Raw genomic sequence first — 20,432 nt, 5'->3', positions numbered from 1 at the left:
GGCCTAGCTTTTTTTATTTTGGCTTATGCTTATATTTTAAATTAGCTTATAGTTTATTTTATATTATTTGATAAGCTATTTTTAATTGTTTGGATTAGATTATATCTTACAAGTTAATTATATGTCTTAATAATTTGTTAAATCTGCCATTATTTAATTTGTGAGAGTAATAAGATGCTTCAATAATTACTAATCTATCACCATTTGAGAGAAAATGAACGACATACAATTTTAAACAAATAATTTTATTCAAATAAGCTAAAAAACCATCTTCACATAAGCTTCTCTAAATGAGCTTATATAAGCTCATAAGCATAAGCTTAAAAAGCTAAACCAAACACTAAAATAAGCTTATTTTGTAGAAAAAGCTAAAAGAGCTATAAGCTTTGTTAAAAAAGTTAGGCCAAACACCCCCTTGATTGACCCATATCTAAACAATCACCAATACAAATCCATCTCAGTTGTATCCGATTTCACCTAAAAGTATTTGATTCAATTACGACAGTATTTCCAATCTACACAATTCAATTCCCAAGAAATGAACCAACCAACGCGCTCCTTTCTCTCTTCACGAGTTCCCGTTTCTATCTGTCGAATCATTTAATGCCGTGTTTTAAAAGTACCCGAAAACCCGACAAGGCTTCCCGAATACGCCCAGCGAACTATTTGGTGTCATTTCCCGCTACCAAACACCGCCCAAATAATAATAATAATAATATATAAAACCCACCACCAGCAACCAGTAAAAACCCGCTTCTTCCATATTGCAGAAACCCTCGTTCAACCACCGTCACTCATCGCTGGCGTAATCGAACCCATACGGTCGATTTAAGCACTCATCATCATATCGTATGTCTATTTCAGTACGTAACTAATCAAAACAAGTAAACCAAACGGACGGAAGGTTGTGAAAATGAGTACGGTAGATAAGATGTTAATAAAAGGTATCCGGAGCTTCGATCCGGAGAACCGCAACGTCATCACTTTCTACAAGCCGTTAACGCTCATCGTCGGTGCTAACGGTGCCGGCAAAACTGTAATGCATTTTCTTCTTACTGTTTACTTATTTAGGTTTAAGTTTAAGTTTACTCTGATTATTATTGATTCATACGGTTATAAGATGTTATTACACTGTTTCTATTCAGTTTCATGATGCAAAGTGTTTTGGTTAGTTACTTCCTAGGGTTTATGGAACGAGAATCGGATTATTATTAATGAGAAATATGCTGTCACCGGTCCCACCTCCGTTAAATAAGTTAAAAAAACGCTTAACTCTGTTACGTTTTTTCCGAATTTCAAACGGATGTTTTAGGGCTTTTGATCGGAAGGAGGATACGAGTCAAATGATGTAAAACTTACCTTGAAACGGTGCATTAATTTGGGTGTTTAAACTTCGAAGTAACAAAAATTAAGTCGTTTGGAGCACTGTTTCTAGGTAAGTTTCACATCAATTGACTTGTTTCCTCTTTCCGATCAAAAGCCCTAAGACGTCAGTTTGAGAGTCGGAGAAATCTTAACGGAGTTAAGTGTTTTTTTTTAAACGGAGGTCCAATGGAAATAAACAGTGTGAAAGGTGGGACCGGTGGTGACAGTTTTCCAAGGTGGGATTATTATCGGCCAACCTCAAAAAGTGGGGATTGATATATCCAGTTTTCCTTTATGGAATGTGATGCTAATCATGATTATTATGCTTAGGTTTTTCTTGATTATTGTTAATACGATTATGTTATACTGTTTTATTCAGTTTCACGAGGCAAAATGTTTTGGTTATTTACTTGCTGGGGTTTATCGAATGTGATGTGAATCATGATTATCGTGCTTTGTTGATTTTACATTTTTAGCTTATTATGATTTGGTTTGGTTTGGTTTACAGACTATTATTGAGTGCTTGAAGCTCTCTTGTACTGGTGAGTTGCCACCGAATGCTAGGTCTGGTCAGAGTTTTATTCATGATCCCAAGGTCTGTTCCTATCTAATTGTGTTTTGTATACACACACTATTGATTATAACTGGATTTCTTTATGGTTTTTTCTAAGTTTATTTTCAAATGTTTGTGATGATTTGTGAGGTGTCTAGCATTACGAAGGAATAATATAAAATGGTTTTTCTTTTAAAACTTTGTTATTTTTTGTTTGTCGGAAAAGAGAAATTAGGAAGAAGCTGTGCCGATTGGGGCTTCAAATGTGTATTGGGCTTGTAGGGTTATATGTTTTAAATGGATGGAATGTGTGGTGTAGGTTGCAGGGGAAACAGAAACAAAGGCTCAGATAAAGCTGCGTTTTCAGACAGCAGCGGGTAAAGATGTGGTGTGTATAAGATCATTCCAGTTGACTCAGAAGGCTTCCAAGATGGAATACAAGGCAATTGAGAGTGTATTGCAGACTATAAATCCTCACACTGGAGAGGTTTGTTAGTCCAACATGAAATATACTTTGCACAAACAACTTTCTGTGTCATTTAATTGATCTTAATGGCATATAGTTTTAAACACATTTGTATATACGTATCCGCTTCTCATCACTCATGACTGAATCTATCTGCAGTTGTATGAGTTCTTATTAATGTTTTCAGTAAGACTGAAGTACTCCAGCTTCATAAAATAAGTGAATTTGTGTGGTTCTGGTTGTATAGATTAGTAATTATGATTTCAATCTAACATTCAATAATTTTGTAAATGCAGAAAGTGTGCCTTAGCTATCGGTGTGCTGACATGGACCGTGAAATCCCTGCTCTAATGGGTGTCTCTAAAGCTATTCTTGAAAATGTTATATTTGTACACCAAGATGAAGCCAATTGGCCTCTACAAGATTCTACAACTTTGAAAAAGAAATTTGATGACATTTTCTCAGCTACAAAGTACTCCCTTGATCTTTGTTTATTGTTATGTTGTGGTCTCCGATCCATCATGGGTCGGGTCCGGTTTAGACGAATAGACAGAATTAGGAGATTAAGCTGTTTGAGTTTTGGCCAAGCCCAAAAGCTCTAATCAGGCCCAGTTTAGTTAAAGGGTTAAACCCTAATTGTCTAGTCTATATATTCTCTCCTGTACTTGTAAGTTTGTATCACTCAATAATAAGAAAACCCTAGTTATCGACAGTGGACGTAGGTCATACACCGTGACCGAACCACTTAAATCCTTGTGTCTCTTTCGTTTATTCTTTCGGTTTTACTATTGTATTCGTGTTTGTGTGTGACTCCGAACCTAACAATCTCCGAACCTAACAATTGGCATCAGAGCCTGGTTCTCGATTATACACACAGTTCCGCCGCCGCCGCTGCTCCGCTGCTACAGTTCCACCGCCGCTGCTACAGTACCGCTGCCGCTGCTACAGTACCGCCGCCGCTGCTACAGTTCCGCCACCGCTGATTAGGGTTCCGCAGCTGCTGGTTCGTTTTTTCTGATCAGTTTCCAGTCCTTTTATTCCTTGGGTAGTTTGGTTGTTTGCTGTAATCAAAACTCAGTTTGGATAATGGCTGAGGACGGAAAGATCAAGATTGAGAAGTTTGATGGTCAGGATTTTGGATGGTGGAAAATGCAAATTGAGGATTTGCTATGTCAGAAAGACTTAATGGAAGCACTAGAAGAGAGGAAACCGGAAAGTATGAAAGATGATGAGTGGAAGGTACTTGACAGAAAAGCCATAGCTGTTATTAGACTTGTTAGGACCGATCGGGAGACGGTTTCCCAACGATTCTCGGGGGCAACGTGTTAGAGTGCGGAATCCTACTAACACGGCGACTCGGTGGTAATCAACGACACAAACGGTAGCAATTCCTAGGATGATATGACGACCAGGTGCGGAGGAAAGGACCGAAGGGGTTGACGGGCAGAGAGGATTTCCGGGGAACAGGTCGGCTGTGTATGTGTGTTATATGTGCTCTTTTTTCTGAAAATCCCTAAGTAACGTTTATATATCGAAGACTCATTCGATCGGATGAGTCTCTCATTCGATCGAGTGAAGCTTTGTTCGATCGAATGAGCCTGGTTCGATCGAATCAACCTTTTGTTCGATCGAACCAGTTTTCGTTTGACATTTACAATACGTTAACTAGGTTTCACTATCTTTAGTCTCACGCCGACCTACCCTGATAGAACTGGGGACATATATATGACATTTCATGTCCTAACAAACTCCCCCTTGGAGCCAGTTCTATTTATGTTTTAACCAATCGAGATTTCTTGCTCGACTGCAACTCCCCCTTGGAGTTATCTCTCCCTCTCTGTCCTCAAAGCTAGTGGTGCCCTCATTGCATCCACCAAACTCCTGTCTTCATGGAGTTATCTCACGATCCAATGGTGCAGTCCGTCAGACTTACCATAGGTTCCACATATCATGAGATGCTGTCAAATGGAATATAAGATTAACATTTAAGCACAGTTGTAGTAGATTATCAAACATGAAAGTAAAGCATAATCTAGCACAATATTCCAAAGTATATTAAAATCACTCCAAAAACAATTACAACCAGAAGATAAAACTTTGAATTACAAAGAAACCAAATAAACAAAACATATAACAATTAATCACTGGTTCCCTGTGTATATTTCTTCTGTTGTTCCTTCCAGTTAGATCCTGCATGTATGTCATAGGCAAAACAGATCCTAATGACATTTCTGTACTTTAGCGCTTGCTCCATGTCATCGGGGGCATAAAGAATTTCTGTCTTGTATAGAGTAAAAACATCCTCCCTTGACAAGTTGGTGAGCCACATAGGATCAAAAATGCGGATTGTGCTCCAATTACCATTGTCGTTGAGCACTATAACTGCTTCATGTAGTCTTCCGTCGTAGTACCAATGCCTGAACGATTTGTAGAAGTCCTGCTTCATCTTTCGTAGCGGAATCTTCTTCATTGTAAGTGGTGGCATGTACTTCAAAATGACTTTCGGCCTGTTGGTGATCGGATCGATCTCCTTTTTACTTGTATAACGCTTTGGCCTTTGCGGTGTAATCAATCTCCATTTTGAGTTGTATTCCTTTCGTAATACACTCTGATAGTACGATGCGAATGGAGATGAGCTTGCGTATAGCATGTCCAGGTAATTAAGACGATTAAGATCGTAAGTTGGAAGAGTCTTCAAGTCTGTGATTCGTTGATAGTACTCAACCCCCTTTTCCCTTTTGACAGCTACGCAGTTCAGGTCTTTCAGACACGCCCAAGCTAGGATTTCTCCAGAGGTTCTCCGACCCTTAGTATCATATGACTTTGTGTGAGGAATGGTCGGTTTCGCTTGGCGTTTAGACCTGATCTTTTCAAGAATAGCATTGAACGCTTTCTTGCATTCTTCTGTTTTGTCTTTAAATTCGGCTTGATCGGCTTCAGACGGCTGTTTCATAGCATTTGACCTTTCGTCAGCCTTCTTCTGCACTTCCTCCTCGTTTACGTTTTGAAAGAAGCTTGATGAGTTGGGAATATCGTCAGTTTGCGACGTGTAGTATTCAGGATATTCTTCCCTTGTCAAGTCTTCTATTTCGACATCTTCGAAGTGAGGAGGATCGACTTGTGTCGGATCAGCGGCCGTCGGTGATGGTGAGTCGGTTGAAGCAGCTGCAGCAGATGTGGATTCTGTTGAAGGCAAGGCCAGAACTTTGCCTGTTTCTTCGTTTGAAAACTCGAACATTTGCTCTAGCTCTTCTTCCGTGAAGTTGTGCGAAATCTCACCTTCTTCCAAGTCTCCACTTGAGAAGATTTGCTGTTCATCTGGGTTGTCCAAGAGATACGTGAAAAACTCCGCTGCTGTTTTTGACTGCAGCGGTTGGACATTTGATGTATCAGCATCACCTGCTTGATTAATAATCACAACACAGTAAAAAAAAATTTTTTTTTTTTTTAAATAAACATATGTAATATCATAAACGTTAAGTACAAAACAATTACATATGAAAATGGAATATAAATAAGGATTACAAGATTTAAACATTAAAATCCTCACTACATTCACTCAAAAATCACTCAGTTACCTTCACCTTCATCATCATCTGAGTTCAGCTCGTCGGTGTCCACATCAACATTAGCTGGACCTTCCAGACGAAGAACGTCTCCTTTAAGCTCAGTCACCTTAGCTTCAAGGTTTCTGTTTGACTCCACAAGGCTTTTATTGGACTCTACCAGGCTTTGATTTGACTCTTTGAGCTCTGTGATAGCAGATCCCTGTTCAGCAACAGTAGCAGTGAGCTGAGTGTTCTCAATCTTCAACCTGTCGTTGTCAGCTTGAAGTTGAGCCATTTGTTCATCTCTGATTCTGTTATGCTCTTCCTGCTGTGTCCTGAACATGAACATCTGCATCATCGCCTTGTGCAGGTCGGCAATTTCAGAAGCGACCTTGGGAGGGAGGGAGATCTCCTGTTGAGGTTGAGGAGGAGGTGGCGGTGCGGACTGAGGTGTTGGAGGAGGAGCTTGTTGTGCTGGAGGAGCAGTAGAAGAGGTCCCAACTGATGGTAACATTGCGGGACGAGGTTGGCTGGGAAATAAATTCCTGTACTTTCGAGTAACCTTCCTCTTTTGTCTCTTCGCCGGCCTTTCTTCACCTGTCGGTTGATCAGCAGGCTGCTCCTCAAACACTACTTCTTCACCGGTTTCCAAATCTTCAACATTTAAGTAGGTATCAACTTCCTTCTCTGCATCAGTCCTGGTGTCCTCAGGGACTACTTCGTCTTCAGTGTCTGATTCATCACTGGTTTTCTGATACGGAAGGTCCTCGACATCTGAGTCACTTGAGGTGTTCCTCCACTTCCTCTTTGGTGGAGCCTGATAAAACGGATTCGCCACATGCCCAAAACAACGTTTGTGTGGGGGCCTTGTTGGACGATCCTTGTACGACTTGAGACGGTTCAAAGTCTCATTCTTCATGTGGTCTAGCTTTACCACATCTCCGTCATTCTCTTTCAACAGCCCCGGTGCCTGGTCATCAACTATCATCTGCACAAACCTCGGGTACCGTAGAAACTTCTCACCCGCCCCTTGTTTTATGGTGATGTTTTCCACCATGTGACTGAATGTCATTTGAGAGAAATTGAAGGGGCGGTTCATCACGAGTGCTGCCACGGTGAATTGCATGCTCTCCCTTATCTTATCAAAACTTGTACGTTGAGGACCCAGACAGTGCATCACCACGTGCGCCAGATATTTGAATTCTGGGCACAAATTTGCTTTGAGAAGCAGACCGGCATTGAGATCGCCGTCATACTTCATGCGTGCGAAACATCCTCTCGTTGCTGCAGGATGTAATGTGGTCGGGTCAGAGTCTGTATCTGCAAACCCGCAGACATCTCTAAGAATCTGGGCAGAAACAACAATTTGATGCCCTCGGACTGTGGAGCGTATCACCGACGGCTCGACGGACTTGTCGTGCGTGGCGTTTCTCCAAAACTCCTGTTGAACCGACATTATCGGCTCAACGATCCTTGAGATAGGAATGAAGATCCTTGACCTCTTTAAAAACTTAATCATCTGCGCAAAGTCCTTGCCGTGACTTGATTTTTCATCTAAAAATGCCACAATGTTGTGTTTGATCGACGTTTTGTACGGAGCAATAACCTGTGCAGCTTCAGCCATTGAATCTGTATACATAGACATGTTAAAACAGACAGATATCTAAAAGACTGAATTTGTTAAAAAAAAAAATTTTTTTTTTTTTTTTTTTTTTTTTTTTTTTTTTTTTTTTAACTTCTGGACTGGTTCGATCGAATTATAAAGGATTCGATCGAATGAACTAATCATCCGATCGAGTGAGACATATATTCGATCGATTTAGACTGGTTCGATCGAATGGACTCATTCGATTCCTTCAACCAGAACCCAGATTTCAACGAGACCCGAATCGGTTTTTCGACCGATTAACCACAATCAACATGTGCGAAACATTGAAAGATGTTGTTTACATGTTTTCCAATGACCCTCATGACCCGAAAACTAAAAAAAACTCAGTTTTATTGTCGGGACCGTTTCCGACACCAAAAACGGCCCGAAAACCTATCGAAACGCGGACGAAAATCAATAAAACTTACATTTTTGAAATCTACGCGAAAAAGTGAATAAACTGGTCGGATCAAAAAGAGGTTTTAGCACGATCGATTTTGAGAGGGAAATTTCAAGTTCTTTTCGGATGAAAATGTCCGATCGAATGACTTCTGCTATTTATACAGATTTTTGACTCGTCCGATCGAATAAACTTGTTCGCTTGACTCATCCGATCGAATGAGACACACTATTCGATCGGATGGATTTCTTCCCTCAAACTGATTTTTCACAAAAACTTATCCGATCGATTTGGCACATTCGATTGACTGACTCGATCGAATGGCTACATGTTCGATCGAATGAGGAAAAGTTTTAGAAAAATTTGACTTTTAAACTTCTTATTCCCCGTCATCGATCACGGTGCTTTTGAACCTGCAAGAAAACTTAAACTTTTGACATTTGGTTAGTTAGCATAGAAATTTTCCGATTTTGTGAGCTCAGTTCCTGTAGAACATAAAGATCATAAAACGTTAGTAAACACACAGAAAATATCAGGTCCAACCAACTTCGGTTTTATTGCAACTTCTTCCTTCTCTCATTACACACTTGGTTGCGCAGATAAACGTTTAGCAACCTGCATGAGTTTTTCTTTCATTCCTACACACTGAATAAACATTTAGTAGGAACAGACAGGAATCAGACTACCTGTCACAATGATTTCTCATCGACTTTCAAACATTAAGAATAAAATAAAATAACCAAAAATAAAATCTTAATTATTTATTTACAGGGAGGGACAGGGATCAGACTACCTGTCACAATGATTTCTCATCGACATTAAAGCAGAATAAAATTAAAGAAAAATTAATTCAAATTAAAAATGTTTTTGAATTTTTGTCTTGTTTCTTTTTATAATATTCAAACTGAAATAAACATCTGTACAAAAATTTAAAACACATTATTTTTGGTTGAGAAGGATCTATAATAAGAAATCATACAGACGTATATGACTATCTACTGAGACTTTTTGAGATTTTTTTTTTTTTTTTTTTTTTTTAATATACGAAGTTGAACAAGACATAATGAATATTCTTTTTGTGAGAAAGATCCGAACAGGAATCATACTAATTAAGTGACTGTCACATAGATCCGTGTTGAGCTGTATTATGACATAAAGAAACAGGTTATGAGCATGAAAATAACTTAAAATGGTTTTCATCGTTTCTGTGATACGAGTTAGGTTCAATTATGTCTCAAAATTTAAGTGAATAACAACTCAGAGATTATGATGCCTCCTATCTATTCTCAAAGCGTATTTGGCTTTCCCCAAGTCACCCCGAATTGACTTTGACCCATAGTGTCTGATTAAGGTTGTAAGTGTCTTCATCTGCTTCCCGTTTTCTTTCTTACTCCATGATTGAGAAGTCTTGACATTGTTAACTCTAGAATGTTTCAATAACTCATAAAGAATCATTTTTTTTTTTTTTTTTTTTTTTTTTTTTTTTTTTTTTTGTGAATGTTACATAGACTTCAGAGTAGTAAAACAATTGCAAGTCCCGAATCTGGATCACTGCAGTTTCTTCATGCACTATCTTTACGGGAATCAGAACACTTATGGGCTCGTGTATGACTGGGTAATCGCTTTTCTGCCTATCATTCGGAAAGATATATATGAAGACAAACAAAACTCTTAAGGAGTTTCCACGTAAAATCGAGTAGATTTAGTTTGTATCACATCTACTTTTACGCACCATAAAAAGCTACCATGACACACAATGACTGTTCTAAAGCCTTTTAAGCCTAATAACTTCACTAGTTAAGCACACAGAATCAGTATATCTATCATTTTCCAAGGTTGGATCAATTTCTCATTTTCTGAATATAAATGAATGTCTTTAAAAAAACGTTTAAATTATTTCGCCCCGATCAAGTCAAAGTCTTCAGGTAAACGGCTATCCTGAAGATCCAATGGATCAACTGGACCGACCACATACGAGTATGTGTCCTTCTAACTAAGTATAACCGACTATTTTTCAGCGAAAGAATAAAAACCATCAAAACCCGCCCCGATCACTTTCAGTCATCTGGTTAATGGCTATCCTCATAATCTACTAGTAGAAATAAGGACCAAAACACATCCGAAAATGTGTCCATCAAACTGAGGTAACCGACATAATTTTAAGCGATAGTGATGTATAAAAATTTAATATAAGAAAAATGAAAATAAGCTGTACAGAAATAGCAAATCTTTTTGATGTCTCAGTATGATAGCGTCTGTGTACTATCACCTTTCTTGTAACAAGATCAACTTCTCAAAATTTTGAAAAAATTTTTTAATGTTTTTGGGTTTTTGTATTTTATATTGTTTTTGGTTTTTCTTGAACCTTTTCTCCCCCTAGAATTTATAAAAAACAAAATCTTTTTGGATTTTTTTTTTAAATTTTTAAGAAAAGAAAAATGAAAACAATTTAAATGATATCTTCAGGAACATCATCTGATATACGTTTAACGCCGTTGATCTCTAGTAAATATAAAAACCGTGGTTTATCAAATGCTTTAGTGAAGAGATCAGCGCGTTGTTCCTGAGTGGGGATTTTTATCACATCGATTAACTTCTTTTCGTAGCAGTCACGAAGGAAGTGATATCGAATTTCGATGTGCTTCGTTTTGCTAAAATGAACCGGATTTTTGGTAATTGAAATTGCAGCAGAATTATCAATATATATGGGAGTAGTAGAGCATTCAATACCGTAGTCACGCATTTGTTGCTGAATCCAAATAACTTGAGAACAGCAACTGGCAGCCGCAATATATTCCGCCTCAGCTGTTGAAGTGGAGACTGACGTCTGCTTTTTGCATTGCCACGTTACTAAACGACTTCCAAAGAACTGACATCCTGCTGTTGTTGATTTGTAATCGAGTTTACAACCACCATAATCCGAATCACTATACGCATGAAGATCAAAGTTGTCATCATAAGGATACCAAAGACCCCAATCTGGAGTACCCTTCAGATAACGCAAAATTCTTTTGACTGCAATCAGATGGGAGACCTTCGGCTTTGACTGATAACGTGCACAGAGACACGTAGCAAACATTATGTCTGGCCGAGAAGCAGTCAGGTACATTAGAGATCCGATGATCCCTCTATAGTGAGTTGGATTGATCAATTCACCCTTCTCGTCAGGATTAATCCCGTGATTAACCTCTAAAGGAGTTCCCTGTGAAGAAGAACTCAACATCTCAAACCGTTTCAAGATGTCATTGACGTATTTTGTCTGGTGAATGAAGATACCGGAATCTTTTTGATCAACTTGAAGTCCTAAGAAGAACTTCATCTCACCCATGGAGCTCATTTCAAATTTTTCTTTCATCACTTGTTCGAACTCCTTACAAAGTGTTTTATTCGTGGACCCGAAGATGATGTCGTCCACGTACACTTGTACCATAATTAGATCTCCTTCTTTTTCTTTTGTGAATAGCGTGCAGTCAATGGTTCCCCTTCTAAACCCGTTGTTCAGAAGGTGTTTGGATAGTTCTTTATACCAAGCTCTCGGGGCTTGGTGAAGACCGTACAAAGCCTTGTTGAGCAGATAGGCTTTGTCCTTGTGATATGGGTCTTCAAAACCTGGAGGTTGTGCCACATATACGGTCTCTTCGATGTGACCGTACAAAAAGGCACTCTTGACGTCCATCTGATATACTTTGAATTTCTTGAAAGATGCATACGCCAAGAACATCCGGATTGCCTCCAAACGAGCAACCGGAGCATATACCTCATTGTAGTCTAGGCCTTCGATTTGCCTAAACCCTTGGACCACCAGCCGGGCTTTGTTGCGAACAATCACTCCACGATCGTCACGTTTACATTTTAGTACCCACTTAGTGCCAATTTTCTTCTGACCTTTGGGGAGATCCACCAGCTTCCACACACCAAGTCTTTTAAACTGCAATAATTCCTCTTGCATGGCTGTGACCCAGTTGGGATCTTTCAGCGCATCGGTGGTGCTGTGTGGTTCTTCTTGTGCTAAGAAGCATTCATGGGCATTAAGAGCAACTAATCCTGACTCCATCATTTCTGTGTAGAGACCAAAATTCAGCTGTCGACGAGTTTTGACACCCTGTTGAATGTCCCCTATAATGTTGTCTTGTGGATGATCACGTTCAGTCCTAACAACCGGATTGTCAGGAACGACAACATTTTGTTCCAAGTTAGTTAAGTTCGGCTCAGGAACTGGAGCGGTTTGTTCCATGTTGTTTGTGTTCAGCTCAGGAACTGGAGCGAATTGTGGTGCTGCCTCTGAAGTAGACGTTAGAGGCGGATCTGTGATAGACACATCTTGATTTGACGAGGACGGTTGTGAAATAACATGTGTCGGTGTCGGTCGTACAAAGTCTGTTGGTGTTTCATCTTCAGATTCGGAATCAGATGACTCAAGAACTTGTTCTGTTGACTCTGTGGAAGAAGACGTTGACGGACCAGGATGAGATGAGCGTTGCTGTGATTCATCAGGAGGTGCATTTTGCGCCTCATACATCATTTGAATAGCAACATCATTCAGATTGAATGACTTGACCCATTTGTCAAAGTCAAACAACCAGTCTTCACCTGTCCCTTTGGCTGGTTCTGTGTAGCGTTGAACATCGACGTGGTACCATTCTTCAACCAATTTTGTTGATCGGTTGTAGACCCTTTTGAGAGGAACGCTATAACCCAGAAAGTAACCCTTAATAATCTTCTCCTCGAACTTGTTATCAACTTGCCTTTTGAGTAACGTGCAGAGAGCCCCAAATGGTTCCAGGTGCTCTAAGTTAGGCCTTCGACGTTGAAGAAGCTCGAAACTAGTCTTGCCGTGGCGCTTGACAATGCCAACCCGATTCAGTGTGAAACAGGCGTTGGCAATTGCCTCATTCCAAAACGTGACTGGCAACACTGAGTCAGCTAACATGGTTCTTGCTGTCTCGATTAACGTACGGTTTTTCCTTTCAGCAACCCCGTTCATTTGTGGAACATACGGAGCACTGAATTCTTGAACGATGCCTTTTTCTTTGCAGTAAGTATCAACGTTTGCGTTCTTAAACTCTGTACCGTTATCTGACCGAATTCTTCGAACCTTCAGCTTGTATTGCGACTCAAGAGTCGTGACTAGCAGACCAATACACCCAAAAGTTTCAGACTTCGCTTTTAGGAAAAACACCCATGAGAATCTTGAATATTCATCAGTGACCACTAGACAGTATGAGTGCCCAGCAATACTTTTGACGCTGATTGGGCCAAAAAGATCCATATGTAGAAGTTCCAACGGCATATCAATGGAGTGGAAACTCTTAGACTTGTGGGACCTTTTTCGTTGTTTTCCGGCTTTACACTGAACGCATGAATCAGGGAGATGAAAACTTCTTAGATTGACTCCCTCAACCATTCTATTGTGCACCAGCTTGTTCATGTTCCTGACGTTTATGTGTCCCATCCGTTTATGCCAAATGACAGTATCACGTTCGGATGCCTTGGACACAAAACATGTTGCAGTTGGAGATGATGACCCTGCCTTAGCCATATCCAGAATGTAGAGATCACTCTGACGTGCGGCTGACATTAGAACTTTGTCTTCAGGAAAGTTGACGTCCTTAGACAAGATGTGGCAGTCTCGTTCATCAAACATTACTTTGAAACCTTTGTCGCAGATTTGACTTATGGACAACAAGTTGTTCTCCAACTCTTTGATGAAATTAACTTTCTCAAACGAAACTCGCCCATTAGACACAATTCCTTGGGCCGTGATAAAACCTCCTTGATTTCCTGCAAAGGAAACTGCACCTCCTTTTATTTGTCTGACATTTGAAAGAAGATTCATGTTTCCAGTCATGTGCCTGGAAGCTCCTGAGTCTATGATCCACATGTTGAATCTTGGATCATATAGAGCAACCTGCACACAAAGACAAAAGGTTTAAATATCATTGGAAACCCAAGCCCTTAAGGTCTTGGGTTTTCCATCTTCATCACGAATGAACAATTCAATCCATTTACCCTCATTAACACTGTTTTCAGATTTGACGTTGTTATCAACAGTGTTAGTTTTCTTTGGTTTCCAAAAGTCAGTCTTCTTCTCAACATGTTTGAGATAGCTGGTTGAAGACTGGGTTTCACTTGTCGAAGTGGAAACCTTTGAAACTGATGGGTTTGAGGATTGGTGTGGTGAGATTGGCTGAGGTTTTCTAGGAGAAACCGACTGTGGTGTGTAAAACCGTTCTTGACCTTGAATGTCAATAGTCGGTCGCCTCCTAAAAGGTGACTTGACATACCTCGGATCCGGAGTCGATATGTACTGCTTAGGATCCGTGTACTTATAGCAAAATCTTGCTATATGCCCTACCTCTCCACATGAAAAACAGTAATTTCTCCCCCTTTGACTTGGTGGAGAGAAATAACTCTGGTTTTGTCTGTTATCATAGTACCCCCTGGATTTGACATTTTGGGGTGAAGTTTGTCTAGGAGGGTGTTTTGGGAAAATATGTTTTTCATTAACGTTACCCTCCTTTACAAACTGGGTACTATGTTCCACATAGACTTTCTCAGATTTAGGATTAAACTTTTTCTTCTGAGAATTTCTTGTTGTTGTTGCCTTTGACTTAGATGGTGGTGGGCCCGACTTAGTTGTGGAACCTAAGTCTGTGGCAACAGCATTTTGTTTGGACACAGGAGCCGGGTCAATGACTTCTTTACCCTTAGACACAGAAGTTTGGTTTGTGTCCTTGGGTATGTAATCATTTGATTCATCATCCGGCACAGCTCCTGGTGTGCTTGCAAATTGATTCAGGATCGGGGGTGGGACATTGTTGTATCCCACTCCTTTTTCCTTTTTGCCTCGGAACTCGGGAATAATGTGTTCTAATAAATAAGATGAATTTGAATAACTTTTTAATTTGAAATTTAATGATTCAAAATCAGCTTTCAAGTTTTCCAATTCTTTTTTCAAAACATTATTCTTATTTATGTGAAAATTGATAGAATCTTGTTGATTAAGAACACATATTTCAAGTTCCTTGTTCTGACGCTTAAGGCCATCAATCTTTTCTTTAAAAGCAGACTCTTTCTGCTTCCAAGCCTTATTCTGTGCAAGCGCGTCAGTCAGTTCCATTAAAGATCTTGAGGCTGCTTGTTTGTAAGCCTCGAGATCTTCAATTCTCTCTTTTAGAGATTGAATTTCTTGTTCATACAATTCACATTTTAAACATTTAACATTTTCTGGTTTGGGAGATGATGGGTTAGAACTTACCTTGGCATTTGATGAAGTGTCTGCCATGAACGCGGAGCATAGTTTCCCCGCTCTACCCAAAAACGATGGAGAAGTTACTTTAATTTCTGCTTCTTTGACTTCTTCATCCTTAGCAGTCTCCTTGTGAATTGTTGAACTTTGAGATGTTTGAGGAGTGTTTGACTCGTTCTCATGATCCTCTTTCATCTCCGTAACTACCACTTCAGCCTCTGCATCTACTACTTGAACTTCAGTAGCTGGTTCCTCGACTATATATGCTTCGTTTTTCGAGGAAACCACAGACCCAGAATCTGAGTCTCCATCTAGATCAGCCATATTTATGTTGAAGTTCCAAGTTTCACCCTCATCTCCTTGAACTGCAAGAGCAGTTTCATTGTTGATGTTGTTGGTTGCTGTTGGGTTTTGAGGGACCAGTTGTCTCTCAAGATTGACATTTGCAGCAGCAGCCGTAGGAGTGGATGTTGAAGAAGTGGTTCGGAAAGGGTATTGATGACCTTCCCGTCTGGGCTTCGAACACTCCTTGGCGAAGTGACCAAGTTCACCACAGTTGTAACATTTGACTTTGTTTTTGTCAAAGCCGAACTTGGATTTGTTGTTGATAGTGAGGGCCTGACCGGTTTTCTTTGTCCATTTCTTGGCCCTTCGGAACGCACTGCCAAGTGCCCACATAATATCTATGCGTTCCATGTCGTCTTCATCCAATTGTTCGTAGTCATCGCTGTCCAGATGACTATTTCCCAACTTTCCAGCTACCATCAAACTGTATGACTCTATAATCGTACCCAGAGTTGCCATGTGTTCTTTGGCAACCTCAACAGTTACAGCTCCCAAGCCCTCTGTATTTAACGTTGCTTTTTCCATGGGCTTGGTTCCGGAGTTTGTACTTGCATTACCGGGAGTTGACGGTGGTGGAACAGACGATCTTGTTTCAGTCCCCTTTGAATTCGACACTGAGGAGACGAAAGCAGTCTTGATCAGTGCATGATCATTTACATCTGACAACGGAGATTTTGACATGTATAACGATTTGTCAGGTGTTGATCTTGGCTTTCTTGAGGAGGCTCTCAGTTCAGCATCCTCTTGTCTGATCTCTTTAATGAAATCAGAGAGAAGAATTGTTTCGAGTTGGTGACTACTTCTCATCACCGTTAGAAAGGTGCTCCAACTGGGTGGGAGACCTTGTGCTAGACATCTCACTTTCTCAGTGCCAGTAGTTCTAACGTTGTAGGCCTTGAGCTCAGACATGAGATGATAAAATCTCGACAGCAGTGACTCGATATCTTCTCCTGATTCCGGACCAAACAAATCGAATTCACGCTTTAGTTCCCTAGCGTGAATATCTCTCAGTGAATCCGACCCTTCACATCTTTCAACCAAGGCGTTCCATAGTGTTGACGCTGTAGTGAATTGGTTGAACTGGTGAAACAAATCGCTGGAAAGGGCTTGTGATAGTAGTGAGAAAGCCTTCTTTTCAGCTTCAAATGCTGTCTTCTGTTCATCAGACAGCCTGAAATAGCTTAAAGCTTCACCATCGTCGTTGGTCGGATGAACCCAAGCTGTTTGAACAGCTTCCCATAATCCAGGATTCACACCGGTTATGTGAATCTGGAATCTAGTCTTCCAAGTGTTGAACTCGTTTAACGCCATTAGCTTAGGAGGCTTGTTATAGCTTCCCGATTCCGAGTCACTTTCGAGGATTGACTGGATCCTCTTGGTTGTGCTTGTACTTGAAGACATGTTTGCTTAACTCCGAGAAGACTGAAAAACACTTAAAATTTGCTAAGTGTTGAAAAAACAGTCTGCTGATCGAATGTGTTGTATTCGATCGGATGAGTGGTCTATTCGATCGGGTGTGAGCTGACTCGATCGAATGTCTGTTTGGGTTAAGGTTCTGGTGTTATGAGGCTGATTCGATCGAATGGGAACTTTTTCGATCGAATAGGGTGTTAGGTTCGGTCGGATAAGTATCTGGTTCGAACGAAACGGGTTGTGTATCTTGTTCGATCGATTGGGAACTAGTTCGATCGAATGGGGTTTTGGTTCGGTTCTGATGTTGACTTAGTCGATCGGATGGGTTATGACAATCGAATTTGACACTGATCGAATGGGTTGATCAAATGGGTGACTAAGTCGATCGGTTGGGTACTGGTTCGATCGAATGATTGGGACTTATTCGATCGAACGAAGGGAGCGTATGTTGAGGCGGGAAAAGCTGGTTCGGTCAACGTTTAAACTTGTTCGATCGAATAGGAGGGCTATTCGATCGAATGGGTTCCAAAAATAGACTGATTCGATCGGGAAATCTGGATTTTCCAAAATTAGAAGATTTTGACGAAAATTCGGATTTTGAAACAAAAACAAGAAATCTTGACGATCGAGGACCACTTTATGACTATTTTTAAACTTATAACATAAACACAACTTAATTCCAACCCAAAAACGGATCAAAACAACCAAAAACTCGAAGAACACGAAGAACGCGAAGAACGTTCTTGACGAAAACCCGAATTTTAACACGAAATCCTTTGATCAAAAACCAAAATATGACAATATTAACTGTTTTTGACACAAAACCGATGAACACAAGACCAAAAACCAAGATTTTACCGGAAATTTTACGTAAAAATAACGAATTTGACTCTAAAAACGCAATTTTTACCACGAATCTACCGAGAATCAAGAACCAAAGGCTCTGATACCACTTTGTTAGGACCGATCGGGAGACGGTTTCCCAACGATTCTCGGGGGCAACGTGTTAGAGTGCGGAATCCTACTAACACGGCGACTCGGTGGTAATCAACGACACAAACGGTAGCAATTCCTAGGATGATATGACGACCAGGTGCGGAGGAAAGGACCGAAGGGGTTGACGGGCAGAGAGGATTTCCGGGGAACAGGTCGGCTGTGTATGTGTGTTATATGTGCTCTTTTTTCTGAAAATCCCTAAGTAACGTTTATATATCGAAGACTCATTCGATCGGATGAGTCTCTCATTCGATCGAGTGAAGCTTTGTTCGATCGAATGAGCCTGGTTCGATCGAATCAACCTTTTGTTCGATCGAACCAGTTTTCGTTTGACATTTACAATACGTTAACTAGGTTTCACTATCTTTAGTCTCACGCCGACCTACCCTGATAGAACTGGGGACATATATATGACATTTCATGTCCTAACAAGACTCTCACTAGCTAAGAATGTGGCATTCAATATTGTAAATGAAACTACCACGTATGGTCTTATGAAAGCCTTGTCAAATATGTATGAAAAGCCTTCTGCATCAAACAAGGTATTTCTGATTAGACAGCTAGTTAACAGCAGAATGAAGGAAGGGGCATCTGTTACCTCTCATGTTAATGACTTCAACACTATTATTTCTCGTTTGTCTTCTGTTGATATCAAGTTTGATGATGAAGTTCAAGCGTTACTCTTGTTATCCTCGTTACCCGAAAGTTGGTCAGGGACTGTTACTGCAGTTAGTAGTTCTTCTGGGAATACTAAGCTTACTTTTGAAGGAGTCCGGGATTTGATTTTAGGGGAGGACATAAGAAGAAGGAATTCTGGTGAGACATCTAGTTCTATATTGAGCACCGAAGGGAGAGGTAGGAGAAGAGAGAAAGGTAATGGCAGGGGTAGGTCAAAGTCTAGAAGAAGAAGTCAGTCAAAGCCCAGAAAAGACATTGAGTGTTGGAATTGCAAAGAAATGGGGCATTTCAGAAACCAATGCCCTAACCCCTCAATTTCAAAAGAAAAGAAAGAATCTAAGAAGGAAGTTAATCTGGCCACCGGTTCAGATGATTCAGAAGGTTCAGAAGAGACTCTTATCTGCTGTGTTGAAGAATCAACAGATTCATGGATTATGGATTCTGGTGCATCTTTTCATGCCACTTATAGCACGAAGAAGATGAAGAATCTCCGAACAGGTAATTTTGGTAAAGTTCGTTTGGCTAATAATCATGCTGTTGATATCACGGGGATGGGGGATATTGAACTAAAAACTTCATTGGGCACCTCATGGACTCTAAAGGATGTTCGGGTCGTTCCTAGCCTTAGAAGAAAGCTAATTTCTGTTGAGCAGTTAGATGACCAAGGATATGATGTTATGTTTGGTGGGGGGTCAATGGAAAGTTGTGAAAGGGAATCTTGTGATCGCCAGAGGTAAAAAGAAGGGCACTTTATACATGGTTGAAATTCCAGCTGATGGGGTAAATGCAGTGACCAGTGGACCGAGTCAGTCTAGTTTGTGGCACCAACGACTCGGCCACATGAGTGAAAAAGGGATGAAAATGCTCGTTGCTAGAGGAAAAATTCCAGAACTGAAGAAGGTTGAATCTGAATTTTGTGAACCATGTGTTTTCGGTAAAAAGAAGAAAGTATCTTTTGTGAAGACCGGAAAACAACCGAAAGCTCAGAAATTGGAGCTTATTCACTCTGATGTCTATGGACCAACTTCAGTCTCTTCTTTGGGAGGATCGCACTATTATGTCACCTTCATTGATGATTCGACACGCAAGGTATGGGTTTACTTTCTTAAAAATAAATCTGATGTTTTTGATACTTTTAAGAAATGGAAAACCGCTGTTGAATTGGAAACTGATTTGAAGGTGAAATGCTTGAAGTCGGATAACGGTGGTGAATACGTTAGCAAAGAATTCTGTGATTATTGTGAAGAGTACGGTATTCGGATGATCTTTACAGTCCCTGGCACTCCTCAACAAAATGGAGTGGCAGAACGAATGAACAGGACGTTAAATGAAAGGGCAAGAAGTATGAGACTTAATGCCGGGCTTCCAAAGACGTTCTGGGCAGATGCAGTTAACACTGCAGCTTATTTAATTAACCGGGGATTGTCAGTACCGCTGGGTTTCAAGACACCAGAAGAAGAGTGGAAAGGTAAAGCTGCAGATTATAAGCATTTGAAAGTCTTTGGGTGTAGCGCTTATGATCTAGTGAAAAATGACAAGCTTGATGCTAAAGCTAAAAAATATGTTTTCATTGGATATGGATCAAACGAAATGGGCTACAGGCTTTGGGATTTAGAAAGCAGAAAAGTAGTCAGAAGCAAGCATGCAACTTTTAATGAGGCTGAGTTATACAAAGATAGAAACACTTCAAAATCAAGGGTTCAGAAAGAGCAGGTTGAATATGAAATTGATGCTCAGAAAAAGACAGTTGAGTCAGCTACCGAACCCGACA

The 20,432-nt window shown here is 40.3% G+C and overlaps 1 pseudogene across 1 annotated transcript in view; it reads left to right on the top strand.

Annotated features, from left to right (window-relative positions):
* The first annotated feature begins 446 nt into the window (after window positions 1-446).
* Window positions 447-20,432, top strand: part of LOC143550001 (DNA repair protein RAD50-like) — a 34,556-nt pseudogene continuing 14,570 nt past the window's right edge. The window contains exons 1-4 of the transcript XR_013138245.1: window positions 447-1,036; window positions 1,874-1,960; window positions 2,238-2,405; window positions 2,681-2,856. The product of XR_013138245.1 is annotated as a DNA repair protein RAD50-like (transcript). The remainder of the gene's footprint in view (window positions 1,037-1,873; window positions 1,961-2,237; window positions 2,406-2,680; window positions 2,857-20,432) is intronic.

The sequence above is a fragment of the Bidens hawaiensis genome, unplaced genomic scaffold (assembly GCF_021521415.1).
Source record: "Bidens hawaiensis isolate Kalapana, Puna unplaced genomic scaffold, B.hawaiensis_p1.1 tig00015891_1, whole genome shotgun sequence".
Taxonomy (NCBI): Eukaryota; Viridiplantae; Streptophyta; class Magnoliopsida; order Asterales; family Asteraceae; genus Bidens; species Bidens hawaiensis.
Note: the sequence above shows the minus strand (reverse complement) of the source record. Positions and strands in the feature narration are given on the sequence as shown.